Consider the following 16,443-nt stretch of genomic DNA (forward strand, 5'->3'; position numbering starts at 1 on the left):
TTATAACTATAACGAAGACACATAACCCAACAGAGTTTTTCCACTGACAGGACTGCTTTCACCAGCAGAAACCCAAGATGCATCATTTTATCTCCTGCTCCCCCTATCCCCTCAAAGCCTGCTCTGAAGGTTTGGAAAATCTTGGAAAAAAAGAGTTTGGGGCAGCATAGAAGGCTGGAGGAAAGAAGAGTCTATCACAATAACACTATGCCATTATCAAACTAATATTAACCCTTGTTTGGTGAGAAGGAACAGAAACCACAGAATATAAGATTACAGTTTGTATACATTTATTTTTGCTTTTTTCCCATCCTTGTTGATACAGAAGATGTAGATGTGCCTATATAATCAATATAGTCTAGAAATTGTGATATGTAGGCTAGATAAGTAATTCGCTTTGTGGTTAACATCTGTTAATTGGGGGGAGTCAGCCACCTTGTACTAAGATAGGGAGAGAGCCTTGTTGAAAGATAAAGATAATTTTAGCTAAATGACTGGTTTAAAAGCTTCAAATATACAATTATCATGATAAATGCAGGACCAAGATGTACTCCTAAAAAGCAATGGTTGAGATCATGTTAAAAAAATAATGGAGGCAATTTGTGATCCATTCTAGGCTAAGCTAATGGGATATTAGTCACTATCTCTAATCACCTCTGGAGGGATAGCCAATGTAACTTGATGCATCTGATGAAGTAGACCCTAGTGTAGTAATCCTACAATACCAAAACGGTTCTGTCACTAAGATACCACTAGAGGCTTTTGTATGGAATAGTTTCTTTAATTGTTCTGTAAGTATTAGAAGCATCTGCAGTGGTGATATGGAAGTTCCCTGAAGTTTTGAAGACTATGCAGCTTTGATGCATGCTTTGATAAATATAACAGGCTGGAAGAGTTTCAAGTATAGTCCCAGAGGCAGTGTCTATCACTTGAAGATCAACCTAGCTAATTACAGGGAGAATTATTTCCATAAGGATAGCCATAAAATGGTTGAATTATAGCTGCTGTGTATTGAATAGTTACTGTCTGTTATCAGTTGAGTATTTTCAGACATTGATAAAATCACAGGTCTTCAGGTTATACAAGTGCCGGGAAAGAGTTTGGCAGTCACACAACTATATCTCTTCAAAGTGTTAGATGTTAGTCTGAAGTAACTTTCATTAAAATTACAATAGTGTGTGAAAACATGATATCATGCTCAAAAAGCAGTAAAGACCAAAAGTTCATTTGGCTCTGGAATTTATATAGTGAAATGTAGTAGGAGAGGGAGATTTTAAAAATACTTGGCAAATGTATCTGGCACTTCTGCACATAAGAGGTTTTTCATCCTAGATAATCTCCATATCAGCTCTTGGATCCATTGGTTTCCTGTCAGGTATCACAGGAAGCTATATGTTCCAATTCTCATTTTGGAGATATTGTTCAGCCTGTACTTAAAACTTTTCACTTACACTTGATGCTCCCCTTTCTCCTAATAACTGCAATATACTGTTGTACTTTATAACTGGTGAATCGGCACAATGCATGTTGAAGATATGGGAATGAACAACAGCATGGAAGCCCACTGGGAGAATTGCAGTGTTTTTTTTAAATATATATGTATAATAAATTTGATTGTGTTATGTGAAAAAAGCAAACATTCTATGAAATTCAACAATCAAAATAGAAATGCCTCCAAGTTGAGATGTTTATCAACACTGCAATTCTCTATATTTTGAGAGAATTGCAGTGTTGATAAACATCTCAACTTGGAGGCACATTCAGTCTCTACTTTCTTTCTATAAAAGAAATGTTAAATCCAGGGGGTCATTTATCCCCACATAGGAGAAAATCAGATAAAATCACACAAAAAGGAGGTTTGGGATAATTTGCACAGCAATATCTGCATTAACAAATTAAGCATACCACATTTCATCATCACAGCCAAGGGTAAGGGAATGTTGGAGTTGCAGCCCAGACCATGTAATGGACCAATAGAATAACTTCATTGTCATTGTACATTGTACAATCAAACTAAATCCCTCCCCCAATCGCATTATATACATAGAATTACAAAACAATACACCCACGTTCTAATCACTATTGCACAACCCCTAATGAAACATCAGTGTGAAATCATAGAGTTCAACATAGTCACAGCCCTAGGATAAAAGCTATCTCTCAGCCTACTTGTCCTTGATTTTATCATCCAGTACCATCTGCCAAATGGTAATAACACACACACACACAAAAGAATATCCAGTGTGAAATGGACCCCCCTTTATGATCTTGGGAATGATCCAAAGCACAGAGTCTTCTGGCTGTCACCCAAATCCAAAGCTATAGTCTCCTAAAATGAAAGAAAAATATTTTCTGTATAGGACCTCTCTGCATATTAGATACATATCCCAGGCTCACATGAAAGTAAGGGATATCCTACTCTCACTGCTAAAAATTTCCCTCCTTCCAGGAAAACAATTCGATATATTCTAGTGCACCCTTTGTCAAGGTTCCAAAGCTTCCTTAATTCAGCTTCAATTTACCATTATTGGCTGATCTTCTAGATCAGTGTGCACGTTACCAAGTGGGTGGCTGTATGTCTGGCAATGGTTGAATGACAACATGTTCAGCCAAAGACTTCCACATGAATGAAACCAACTCCCACTTTCCTGGTATGGAATCTCTTGATTACAAACTGTGGGAAATCTTTTATTTAATTACCGGTGCTAGATATTGGACTAAAACCCAACTGGATTTTTTTTTGGTAAACATTGACTGTTGCTTTCCAGATTTTGTAGTGCAACAGCACCTGAAGATCAATACATTTTCCATACTTGCTCTAGCTCTAAATTTTCCTCAGTGAAGATCAAATTGAGTAGATCAGATATGGACAGATACTGGCACTAGGAATCCACATTAGGTCCCCAGGAGAACTTGGATGACTGTGTCTCCTGTTAACACCCCCCCCCCCCCAAAACACACACACACACACACAGTAATAATCTTCACTAAACCTAAACTTGCCTGGGAGCCCCAAAGCATAGGAAAATTATTCCCATGTCCTCTAGAAGATATTTGAGGAGAGCATTTGGAACCTGAAGGGTCGTGAGGACTACAAAGACAGTCATGGGGGCTTCTTCTGGGCCATAGGCCGAACATTTTAAACCATCTAGCCTCTTGGACTAGATGGTTTAAAAAACTTCCTTCTTGATTCCATGTCTTGTTATTATTTAGAATAATAGAATCATAGAGTTGGAAGAGACCACATTGGCCATCCAATCCAATCCCTTACCATGCAGGAAAAGCACACTCAACCCACCCCTGACAGATGGCCACCCACCCTCTGTTTAAAAGCTTCCAAAGAAGAAGCTTCCACCACACTCTGAGGCAGAGTTCTACAGTTGAACAGCTTCTAGAGTTGGGAAGCTGTTCGTAATGTTCAAGTGGAATACCCTTTCCTGTAATTTAAACCCATTGCTCCAAGTCCTAGTTCTATTTGCAGAATTATTTCAGTATATCACTGTGAACAGAATATGTGTGTTTTTCAGTACTGTTAGAAGAGAAGCTCAAACACATGACTCCCCAAGACAAGATATATTTTGCCAAGACATTTCAGGATGCCTCATGCGCACTTGGTCCCTTGTGCTTTGGGGCATATGTGATTAGGTTTCTGGTTACTACACACTCCTGCTGTCAGTGTTTGTGTACACCACACCCCATTACATTCCAGCATCTTGAATGATAGTCATTCACAGTGCATCAACACTCTGTTGGATTGCTGCCTTTTCCAGTACACTCTGGGGTGCCATTAAAGGAAGCCAAATGTTCTCCTTCACACTAGTTCAAGAACTGACACTTTCTTCTCTGTATTCTATTCTGTCAGGGTTTGTGTTCAGTGCAAAAACAACAACTTCAATTGTTGCTTGTGACTTCAGGCTACTTTCTCTTGCTATGTTTGGCAAGCCAATCCATATTATGACCACAAAACCACATATTATTTTCTTAAAAGCAAAGCATTGGTATAGTGCATCCTTCCTTTCTCTCATTAGCTGAAGTGCTCGGCTGGTTCTCTCAAGATATTAATTTGCCACTCTGTTCAACCCTGACTGCCTCTAAAGGCAAATGTTTCAAACATTGCTGAAGACATGACCTTAGTATTCCAGCTGCATCAGAGGAAATGGTGGCTGGTGTCACTGGCCAGGGTCATGGCTGTTCCTAATATTAGTCACAGTGAGGTGACCACCAATGGCCACAGATTTTGGTGTCATGAAAGGGCAGCTTAGTGATTTCACTCATTATTATTGTACATTAACTGCCAGTAATGAGAAAATGTGTGTGTGTAATTTTCTGCCTCAAGTTCCTGAATAACCTTTGGGCAGTTTTGGGTATTATGTTTTTCTGCTTCTGGCAATGGAATCTCTTAGGTTTAACCTAAATAGAGCACATCCATGTCTATTCAAAAAAGAACAGTATGGCTGTTCAAATATCCCATTATCTTAGTGAAGCTACTAAACCCCCAATGTTACACTTTGGTTATTATTATTATTATTATTATTATTATTATTATTATTATTGTATTTTCCCCTTCTAGGAACAGAGAGAGATGGTAGTTAGGTTTTTCTGCTTCATGAGCAAAACTAATTTGACTGATGTTTATGATTATAATATGCACCTTTACTTGGGGATAGGTATCATGTACTGTCTCTCCACCTCAGACAGAACATCTCTTAGGATTACAGAATTGGAAGAGATCACAAGGGCCATCCTACCTCTCTTTAAAAACCTCCAAAAGTGTACTACTGGTAGGAATGCTTTTGAAATGGCAATGCAAAAATTAGTGGGGATTGCTACAATCTGCACCTATAGTTTTCCTATTACATTATGTAATTTTGTCCATAAACTAAGGTTGGAATTGTACATGAAAAGACTTCTTCAAGTACTTACTATATTTTCAGAGAAAAAAATGGTCAACATGAAAGAAGAAAGAAGGAAAGTTCAAATATTTCCAATCTAAAACAGGATTTTTCCTACAAAAACATATTTTTCCAGATCATTCTTTTCATAATAATAATAATAATAATAATAATAATAATAATAATTTCTTACCCACCTTTCCTCGTGGCTCGAGGTGGGTTACAGAATAATTAAAATACAAAACATTGTAAAAATACAACAGATACACATATTAAAATGTATTTCTATAATGAAACATATTAAAATATATTTCTATAAAATACACATTAAAATGCACCAACAGAGATTAAACGAAGGGCACATGTTTAAAATTTAAGCTTAAAAACTGGCTAGGTAGGCCTACTGGAAGAGATAGGTCTTTAGATGGTTTTAAAATTCTAACAGCTCAATTAGCTGTCAGAGCTCTTTTGGCAGGTCATTCTACAGTCTTGGGATGGTCTATGAAAAGGTCCTCTGGGTGATAGCTGCCTGTCAGGTTCAGACTGTTTGGAATATCCCCCACCCCAAGAAGACCTAAATGTACAGGGAGATTGTATGGGAGAAGGCAATTCTTTAGGTAATCTGAACCCACGCCATGTAGGGCTTTAAAGGCCAAAAACATTATCTTGTACTTTGCTTGGAAACTAATTGGCAGTCAGTGGAGAGACTCTATGAGAGGTGTAATATGTTCACTCCTAGATGTTCCTGTAACCAATCTTGATGCTGTAGTTTGAACCAACTGGAGTTGACGAATATGGTATAAAGGTAGCCCAATGTAAAGCGTATTGCAGAAGTCTGACTTTGGGTTGACCAGTGTGTGCACTACCATCTTCAGGTCCTCCAAATCTAGGAAGGGGTGTAGCTAGCATACCAGCTAAAGCTCCTAACCATCACACCTACCTGGGCTGACATGTGAAGAGACAGATCCAGGAGCACTCCCAAACTGCAAACACAGTCTTTCAGGGGGAGTGTAATCCCATCCAGAACTGGTTGACACACTTCCACTCCCAGATTAGGACCTTTGATGGCAATCACCTCTGTTTTGTCTGGATTCAGTTACAAATTTTCCTTGTTTTGGCTCTATCATTGGACAGAATAAGACAGTCACCAGGTGGTAGAATCTGGATGTCATAAAGAGGTTGTTTAAAGGAGAAAGTTGTATGCTTAGCATCCTGCATTTCCTAAGATAGTCCACAGCTGAGGAAGCTCTCCAATTATGAATGCTGAATAAAAGGATGCCATTTTGCATTTTGTGCAAGGAATAGGAAGAAGTGCCATCTTGTTCACCACCTCAGGCAGCAATTCTTGCCTGCCACCCTGATTGCTGGGTTGTTCAGAGAGAAAGGAGTAAAAGGGGAAGTAGATTAGTTTCTAAGTTGTCATCTTCCGGTCCCAATTCAAGGTGCAGGTCATCACCTATAAAGCCCTGAATGGTTTGGGACCCATCTACATTTGTGACCGCCTCTCCTACCACAAACCTGCATGATTTCTCTGATCTTCTGGAGAGGCCCTCCTTTGGCCCCTTCCTCTATCACGGGCTCGACTTGTGGGCACGAGGGAGAGGGCCTTCTCCGCTTTGGCACCTGCTTTTGGAACTTGCTACCTGGGGAGATCAGACAAGCCCCAACCCTAGCAGCCTTCAAGAAAGAACTAAAAACTTGGCTCTTCTGATGTGCCTTCGGAAAGTGACCACTCAACCCATTTGTTTGTTCACACCTACAATTGCCCTATTGCTTCCCCTGTCCTTTATAAAGGCTAAACCCCACTGCTTTTCCTCCTGTGCTCCTCTCTCACAAATACATTTTATTCTTATCTCGCCCAGGGTTTTAACCTTTTTAACCTTTCAACATTTTATCTCATACATCTGGCCTGCCTTTTGTGTTTGATTTTAATACGCTATTTTATACTGTTTATTTTATTTGTTATTTTATATATTTTGTTATGGTGTATTTTTGCTGTTTTGTGTCTAATTATGCTGTATTATATTGGGCTTGGCCTCATGTTAGCTGCCCTGAGCCCCCTTTGGGGAGATGGTGGTGGGTTATAACGAAATATTATTATTATTATTATTATTATTATTATTATTATTTAATTAATAGAATAGAATTCAATTGTTTTATCTTGCCTTTCTCCTAATATGGGACCCAGCATGTCTGCCATTTACCTAGACCTGATCTACCTCTAATTATGTAGCAGTGCCAGTCTATACGTATTACCAAAAAGGCGCAGTTTCAGAGAACAGAATCTAACCACCCCAAAGTTGTTTCACAGGCTATTTAGGTGAATTAGATCTCATAGTTTGGCAGCAGATAGAACAATTTGCAGCCCACTTTTCACAAGAGGAGAAATGGTAGCTATATCTAAAATTTAGCTGTGGTGATGGGAGAGGCAGAAAATCATGCTGTAGAAATGAAAAAAGCCATTTGCTTTGTGAAGCATTACAGTATGCACAGAAACTTATGTAGTATGAGGCTTTTCCCCTTACAAGAAGCAAACTGTCTTAGGCACAGCTTCAAAAAACCACCTTTACAGTGAGAGGACTATTTTAATTTCTGATTGGTGACTTCCATGTCAATGGGTAGTAAATTTACTCTAAATTGAAAGGTGCTATCCAAGCTGCTGAAAGTATTTGGAAGCCAGAATTCAGCACTTTGGAAAGCTCCTCTAAAATCTGTCCAATTGACAGATAGCCACTAGCAGCCCCTATCTATCCTCACTTATACCTGATCTTTCCAACAAGTTGCTTTGTTCAAACTGGTCTTCCTGTTTATTGCTAATAAGTTCTTACACTCTACTTGTAAAATGGCCATATGTCTCACTTTGTAGAGAATTTCAACTGTTTGAATAGTTAGGGACATAGGAAATTGACTTATAAAGAGTCAGATAATTTCTTTACATTAGTGGTATCAATTCTGAGTGGTAGTGGGTTTTTTTTAGTGTTTCAAATCATTTGTTACTTATAATTAACTCCTACTTTCCAAATGAAGGTATAACTAAACTAACATGCTACTTAAGAAGGAGGAATGACTTTAATCTTTCTGTTGTGAAACTACTCTCAGACCTCTACATTTGATGGGGTTAGGGCACATAACCCTGTTAAAAGTGAAAAACCATGACTTAAAAGTGGTTATATATTATCAGTGATCTCTAGGAATTTCTATGTCCTCTAGCACAACTCTATGGTTAACTTAAGCAGGCCACAGACTTGCACAGGAATATCTAGAGATTCCTAGAGAGAACATTTTAATCAAATCTGTGTATAATGAAATCAATAAAAATTAACCCTGCAAACATGGAGGATAAACAGTGTGATTTTCAGTTACCTTTAACAGTGCAGCTGTGTGTGTGCTCACTAAATTGTGAAAAAAGAATATCTCGAGAAGAACTGAGACTGAGAGAGACAATTGTCCAAGGTAAATCTGTGAGTACATAGAGAAACTTCAACTTCAACTAAATGAGGAGCTTCCAACATAATGCCCATGTTGACAACTTACAGATCATACAATTAATAATACAGGTACATCCTATATGATCTCACATTAATATAATATAATATCATATCATATCATATCATAGAAGATATATACATTATGACTAATACTACATTAATGTTTTGATGGCATAATTCCTTTTTTAGTTACTGGGAACTTTTCTCGTGATTAGATTTAGTATGCATGATATTCAGTTTCTTTTTCACGTCACCCATTTTTATAGGTTAAAGTCTGTTCTCATTTAAAATAATTTCAAGGGCATTTGCTCTTCCTTTTTAATGAATATAACACTGTTCTGAGTGTCTTTTAGAGAATACCATATAAGAGGCTCCTTTAAAAAAGTATTCTTAAACAAAGCCACACTAACTTATCATTAGCAGAAAAGAGGTTTGCCAATATGAAATGAAAAATCTTCTGAGATGAAACTCAGAAATAATAGGTATTTTTACATAATGTTTTCATGTAAGTCACTCAAGAATACATTATTTTCAGCAGCCATACTGGCTTGATATGCTTTCCAAAAAGTTGCTATATTCTGAGATTTTGTCAGCTAAGGTCATTTAGCATTTGAAAATAGAAGAAATGACCCTTCAACCATCAATGAGCTACCAAGCAGTTTAGCTCATTGTATTCTAGATATCTGAATGGAGCAAACTGTTCTATTATCAACATGCATGCAATAAAATGTTACAAGAACATATTTTCTCCCCAGATGCAATTTCAAGGAAGGAATATGTATGAATTGGCTTTAGTGTGAAATCCACATACACCAGCTGTGTCATCCTGACACCATACTTTATGGGGACTGCATATTGTTTAGAGCTACTTGAAGAATCCAAGGCTGTACTGGAATTCTAATTGGAGCTTAGAAATATTATTTGAAAAGCTAATTTGTTGTAAAATAATTTTACCGATGGTACTGGTGTACTACCTTTGAAAAAAATGCCAATGATAATAGTTTTTTTTGTTGTTCTTATCTTTCAAACTCCACACTTCTTTGTTACTTCTAGAAGTAAAAGAGTTACTTCCAAATTCTAATTCCAATTTAGCCATCTCTCTGAAGCATCCTTTCCATGTGGCAGAGTAAAATGCATATGATTTCATAGAATTTCTGTGGTTGGTTTTTAAAAACAGAACATACATTTGTCATTTCTCCCATCCTTTAGCTGCAAACAAGATGCATACCAGTTCTAAAAGAAATTTATTAGCTTTAATCTCTATGTAGTGTTAAAAACATTTGATGTGTCAGATTCCTCATTTTCTCTGGAAAGCTTCTCAGAAGTTAGCATGTGATTGACCTAGATGTAGGAATAATTTTAAGAGTATTGAATGTAAACTAAAAGAAGCCTGTTCTTTTCAACAGTAATTTCCCAGCCGTTCCATACAAAAAGGCCTATATCCAGTGCCAAGTTCTATATAGAAGAAACCCATAGAATCAGTGGGAAGCAGATCAGTTAATTCTTACATAAATTCTGTGGATTCAATAGATTGGTATAGTTGAGATTTTGCCAAAGAGAACTGAGCAATTTGCAATGCAGTCCTAGGCATCTCTCTCTCTCAGTGTGGAAGTCAACCCCCAGTGAATTCAAGTGGACTTACTTCTAGATGCAATACTTCAGCCATAAACAATCCAATCCATCTAAAACAAACACACATCATTTTCAAAGTGTTTGTGGTAGCTGTCTCTTGATCAGAAGTAGTCTATATGCAAATTGTGAGTAACATTCATACACCAAAAGACTTTTCCTGCTGAACATCCCACACCCAATAAAAAGTGCCTACTAAATAAGTTACTGGGTTGTTGTGAGTTTTCCAGATTGTAAGGCCATGTTCCAGAAGCATTCTTTCCTGATGTTTCATCTGCATCTATGGCAGGCATCCTCAGAGGTTGTGAGGTTTCCAGGAGACCTCACAACCTCTGAGGGTGCCTGTCATAGATACAGATGAGAGAATGCTTCTAGAAAATTGCCTTACAGCCCCAAAAGCTCACAACAACCCAGTGATTCCAGCCATGAAAGCATTTGACAATACATGAAATAAGTTACTGCTATCTTTTCACCTATTTCCCATTGAGATTCACTGGTGCAGAAGAATGGTCTCTATTGACCATATTTGCCTACATTGCTGTGGTTGTGGAGGCAATTTCCCCACTATTGAGGTGGGAATCATATGAAAGCCTTTTCCACATCACAGTGATCCCTGGAACATGTGGGGTGGGTTTAACTTCAACTCTAACCCCGCAAGACTACTCAATACAGATTTTTGGATGGGAAGGGATCAAAGTTTTCTCTTACGTACCAAATATCAGTTTGGTATATACTCTCTGTGTGTGCATGTAGGTATGTGCACAGGCAGGTATGTAAACCCTTGTCCATGGGGTCCTCAAGCAAAGAGAAGTTATGTACGCCTCAGTATACACACATGGCCAATGATGCACATCTGTGCACTGACTAAATAACATCCTTGCTTGAAAGAGTCTTGAGATCTTGGTAACTTTCACAAGAGCTAACCTGAGCTGTCTTGTACTGAAACACACACAGGGCTTCCAATTGGAGGCAGCGTCTTATTTTTCAGAGAAAGCACATTACTGTTGAGACACTGATCAGGAATTATGACCTGTCAAGTGAAGTATGTGTCAGATAGGTTATATTGCCATTGCATTACATTGCCAGACTTTTACATAAATCCTGTATAATAAGATTCTGTGAACACCACAGAATAGGCACACAATGTTCAGGATCACACTGTCCACTTATCCCCATATTATCCTTGCTCCTAGACAACCTCAAAGCACTGATCAGAGTTGTGAAAGTTACAGGCTTTTAAGAAGCGCTGGTATATAATTTGTATAGAGAGATAGGAGTTAATGACAAGCAAGTGGTTTGTGACTCAGCCGTTGCTATTTATATTTAAAACTAATTCACAGGCTTTGTTTTATTCTGTCAAATTGATGAGACAGAGCAGAACTATTCAGTAGCATTACCGAAAGAGCTCACTCTCTGCCAGGTTGGCACTGAATGGGGACTGGAGTCCTTTGCTTGTTGAAGACTATAAGGCATTAAACATGTGCAGAAAATCAACGGGTGCCTTCAAGGCTCAGAACAGAAATAACACAAGCTTCTGAAACACATATTCAACATTTCTGAACAACGTTAAGCTTCCAGAGAGCACTTTAGCATGTGAAATGCGGGGAGGTTTTCTTCTGATAACATTCAGAGACATTTGAAAGCCCAGTTCTTTCTCTGACTTGAGTGAAAATTGGGCTACCAATTATTGTTTCACAGTTCGCTCACATCACTAAAACTACTCTGTAATAATAGAGTCATCTTTTCCTCTGCCTCACACTCTGAACAGGATGCTTGGATGTAATGAAATATCAAAGAATTTCAAGCTAAACATTCTAGTTTTCATTGGTTGTTTTTGCTGGGAATGTAAGTCTCCTCCAAACATAGATTCTTTGAAGAGTAGCTCAAAAGTTTTGATCTTTGCCAACTTACTTGGGATCGGTACAGAGTAGGTATACTTCAGAGTAGGCATAAGCATAGCTAATAATAAGAATGAATAAGAATTAAAAATAGAATGTCTTCCACTATGGTTTCTCTTCATAAGGTATACAGGAGTGCCCAGTGGCACAGTGGGTTAAACCCTTGAGCCGATACGACCGAAGACTGACAGGTTGGAGATTCAAATCTGGGGAGAGCTAGGATGAACTCCCTCTGTCAGCTCCAGCTCCCCATGCAGTGACATGAGAGAAGCCTCCCACAAAGATGGTAAAACATTTAAAAAAAACATCCGGGTGTCCCCAGGGCAAAGTCCTTGTAGATGACCAATTCTCTCACACCAGAAGCGACTTGCAGTTTCTTAAGTTGCTCCTGACACACAAAAAAGGCATACAAGCAGACTGTATAGGAAAAATAGAACCGAAATAGTTATAGCTGCCTTCAGATGATTTACATTGATTTCCGGCTCCGATGAATAATATGATTCACTCCAAGGAACAACTTTCATTTGAGTATGTATTCCTGGCAGCAGTAACTTGGAGCCAAAAGATATAACGGCAGGGATGTTATGTTCTTCTTGCTTCAATCCTGTAGCAATGGGCACTTTCTCATCATATCTTATTGCATTTTCCCTCACATCCCCCCACTTTCAATTGAAAGCAGTTGGTACTTGCAAGCAGAGAACAATCACTCTCTCGTAAATGTCCCAGATGGATGCTGTTCAGCTACAAAACCAGTGGAACATGACACATTTGCCTCCTACCAGATTAGGTACAAGGGGATGAGCACGAAGTTGACATCTTCCTAGGCAATCATAACCTTCTAGTTTGCTTGTGTTTGGCTTTATAGGAAGCATGGGCAAACCTGTGCCCTCCAGGTGTTTTGGACTTCAACTCCCACCATTCCTAAGAGCCCCAGGCCCTTTCCTTTCCCCCCCTCAGCCGCTTAAACATCTTTTCTGAGAAAGAGACATTGGGGATAATGTCTCTGAGCATCTGCAAAGTGCCTTCTTGCTTCCTAAGTGTCTTTTCTCACTAAGATCCAGTGGAGAGAGTGCCTCTGAGCATCTACAGAATGTTTTCCTGCTGTTTTAATGTGTTTTCCCAGTAAGAGACAATGGAGGCAGTGCCTCTGAGCATCTGCAGAGTGCCTTCCTGCTTCCTAAGTGTCTTTTCTCACTAAGATCCACTGGAGTGAGTGCCTCTGAGCATCTACAGTATGTCTTCCTGCTGCCTTAATGTGTTTTCCCTGTAAGAGACAATGGAGGCAATGCCTCTGAGCATCTGCAGAGTGCCTTCCTGCTTCCTGTCTTTTCTCACTAAGATCCGGTGGAATGAGTGCCTCTGAGCATCTACAGAATATCTTTCTGCTGCCTTAATGTATTTTCCCAGTAAGAGACAATGGAGGCAATGCCTTTGAGCATCTGCAGAGTGATTTTCTGCATAAGGGGCCTGAGGCTCTTAGGAATGGTGGGAGTTGAAGTCCAAAACACCTGGAGGGCCCATGTTTGGCCATGCCTGCTTTATAGGCACAGATGTCAGGAAGTGGAGAGCATGAAGTACAACTCCAGAAGAAGAGCATCAACTTAATATCGCCCTGTGACTCCCTCTCACTCATTTAGGGCTACCTTTCCAGTCTAACTAAGTCTGACATCAATCAATGGAAAGATATTTACACTGACAGTATAATGGGGACTCTATGCCCCTGAAACTTAAGAAATGGAGAGCACACCTTGTCAGTTATGGACTACATCTCCTGTTTTGCTCTGCCCTGCCTACATAGGTTATCAACCTTCACAGAACTGGGTGCATTCCACACAGATGTATGCAAACAGCCCAGAAAAGGCTCCTCCTGTGCCCCACGGAGGGAATCAGCTTACCCAAAGAGATGTTCTTGGCAAGTCCATGGGACGTGTCTCTTCCGGAGAGTGTTGTGCTTCAGCCCCAGGCAAGGCAGGACTTTCCTTCTGCCTTTTCTGCCCACCTCATGCCCACTGCTTGCATAGCATCCCAAGAAGACGCCTCCTGCTGCGCTGCCTTCTCCACTGGACTCCGTGGGAGCGGCGGTCACATTTTTATGTATACACACGGTCCTCCTCTCTCTCTCTCTTTCCCTCTCTCTCTCTCTCTTTAACCCTTCCCAGCTGGAAGGATTCAAGCCTCCATTGGAAAGCGGCTTGCTTCTCGGACAAGCCCAGCAGTCACCGAAGAGCAAAAAAAGAGGAGGCGAGGGAGGAGAACTACTTCATCACCCGAGGAGGGCCGGCTGCTTCGCCTCTTCCCTTCCTCCCTTCGGCTGAATGCCGATAGAACTACGAAGCCGGCTTTGGAGGATTATGATTGGCAGAAGCGGCCAATTCCTTCAGCTAATCATCCTCCCGCTTCTCAAGGACTAGAAGCGGCTGTGATGTCACCCAGGCGGCGCAGTGTGGGCTTTACACGCGCGAAAGGCGCCCCGGCGGCAAAGGCGGAGAAATCAGGGATCAGCCTCAGGCGCCGCGTGGCCGGGGGACTGACTGGCCGCCCCGAAGGACGGGCTCTCCAGTCTCCCCGTTGCTCTTGCCATCATGACCTGGCTGCATTCCATCCAGGAGTGGGAAACGCCACGCGTGACTGCTGACATCTCGGTCGGGAAGAGAAGAACGGCAGAGAAAGGGGGGAAAAGTTTGAAGTGCCATTTACTTCTCATCAGGAAGACAGCCACAAAGCAGAGTGGAAATTAAAGCAAGAGGCTCATACTTGTCCAAGAGTGACAAGGTTTCATCCTTCCACTCTAAGGGCCCTTCCACACAGCCCCATATCCCAGAATATCAAGGCAGGAAATCCCATAAGAAGCTAGGTAATCAGAGGGCCCTTCCACACAGCCCTATATCCCAGAATATCAAGGCAGGAAATCCCAAATTATCTGAGTGTGGACTCAGATAAGCCAGTTCAAAGCAGATATTGTGGGGTTTTCTGCCTTGATATTCTGGGATATAGGGCTGTGTGGAAGGGCCCACATCTGGGTTACCTGAGGACCCTTCCACACAGCCCTACATCCCAGAATATCATGGCAGAAAATCCCACTTTATCTGCCTTGAACTGGAATATATGGCAGTGTAGACACAGGGCCCTTCCACTCAGCCCTATATCTCAGAATATCAAAGCAGGAAATCCCACATTATCTGCGTGTGGACTCAGATAACCCAGTTCAAAGCAGGGCCCTCCTCTGGATTATCTGAGGGCCCTTCCACACAGCCCTATATCCTCAAATATCATAGCAGAAAATCCCACATCTGCCTTGAACTGGAATATATGGCAGTGCAGACACAGGGCCCTTCCACGCAGCCCTATATCCCAGAATATCAAGGCAGGAAATCCCACATTATCTGAGTGTAGACTCAGATAACCCAGTTCAAAGCAGATATTGTGGATTTTCTGCCTTGATATTCTGGGATATAGGGCTGCGTGGAAGGGCCCTGTGTCTACACTGCCATTTATTCCAGTTCAAAGCAGAAAATGTGAGATTTTCTGCCTTGATATTCTTGGATATAAGGCTGTGTGGAAGAGCCCTCATCTGGGTTATCTGAGGGCCCTTCCACACAGCCCTATATCCCAGAATATTATGGCAGAAAATCCCACATTATCTGAGTGTGGACTCAGGTCCCATTCACACAGCTGAATAAAACCCCACATTATCTGCTATGAACTGGGTTATATGACAGTGTGGGCTCAGATAACCCAGCTCAAAGCAGATATTGTAGGATTTTCAGCTTTGATATTCTGGGCTATAGGGCTGTGTGGAAAGGCCCTCAGACAGCCCTGATCAAAGCAGATATTGTGGGATTTTCTGCCTTGATGTTTTGGGGCATAGGGTTGTGTGGAAGGGCCCTGGGTTATCTGAGTTCATTGCCATATAATCCAGTTCAAAGCAGATAATGTGAAGTTTTATACAGCTGTGTGGAAGGGACCCAGGGCAGTTTGACACTTTTATCCCCCACTACTTTAAATGGTGGAGGATGCATGGAGGAGAACACACACACATATGCACAGCCAGTTTCCAAACTTGAAGCTATTGTAACAATTCTGTATCAAAATAGTCCTTTTTGGGTGCATCTCCATCTACACTGTAGAATGAATGCAGTTTGATATCCACCTTAACTGCTCTGGCTCAGGGCCCCTCCACATCCATATAATCCAGAATATCAAGGCAGAACATCTCACATTATCTGACTGTGGACTCAGATAACCAGTTCAAAGCAGATAGTGTGGGATTTTCTGCCTTGATATTCTGGGTTGTATGGTTGTGTGGAAGGGCCCAAAGTCAACACTGGGCCCTTCCACACACCCACGTAACCCAGAATATCAAGGCAGAAAATCCCATATTATTGGAGTGTGGACTCAGATAACCCAGTTCAAAGCAGATAGTGTGGGATTTTCTGCCTTGATATTCTGGGTTTTATGGCTGTGTGGTAGGGCCCAAAGTCAGCATTGCCATGTATTCCAGTTCAAAGCAGAAAATGTGGGATTTTATTGAGCTAT

General features: G+C 40.6%; 1 protein-coding gene across 2 annotated transcripts in view; it reads right to left on the bottom strand.

Annotated features, from left to right (window-relative positions):
• LOC132776899 (bifunctional heparan sulfate N-deacetylase/N-sulfotransferase 4) overlaps nt 1-14,552 on the bottom strand; it is a 152,674-nt gene extending 138,122 nt beyond the window's left edge. The window contains exon 1 of one of the 2 annotated variants that reach the window (XM_060779025.2): nt 13,803-14,552. The gene's annotated coding sequence lies outside the window, so the exon portion shown is untranslated. The remainder of the gene's footprint in view (nt 1-13,802) is intronic. The other variant, XM_060779023.2, reaches the window with a different exon arrangement.
• Between the last annotated feature and the right edge of the window lie 1,891 nt (nt 14,553-16,443).

This window comes from Anolis sagrei, chromosome 5 (assembly GCF_037176765.1).
Source record: "Anolis sagrei isolate rAnoSag1 chromosome 5, rAnoSag1.mat, whole genome shotgun sequence".
NCBI lineage: Eukaryota > Metazoa > Chordata > Lepidosauria > Squamata > Dactyloidae > Anolis > Anolis sagrei.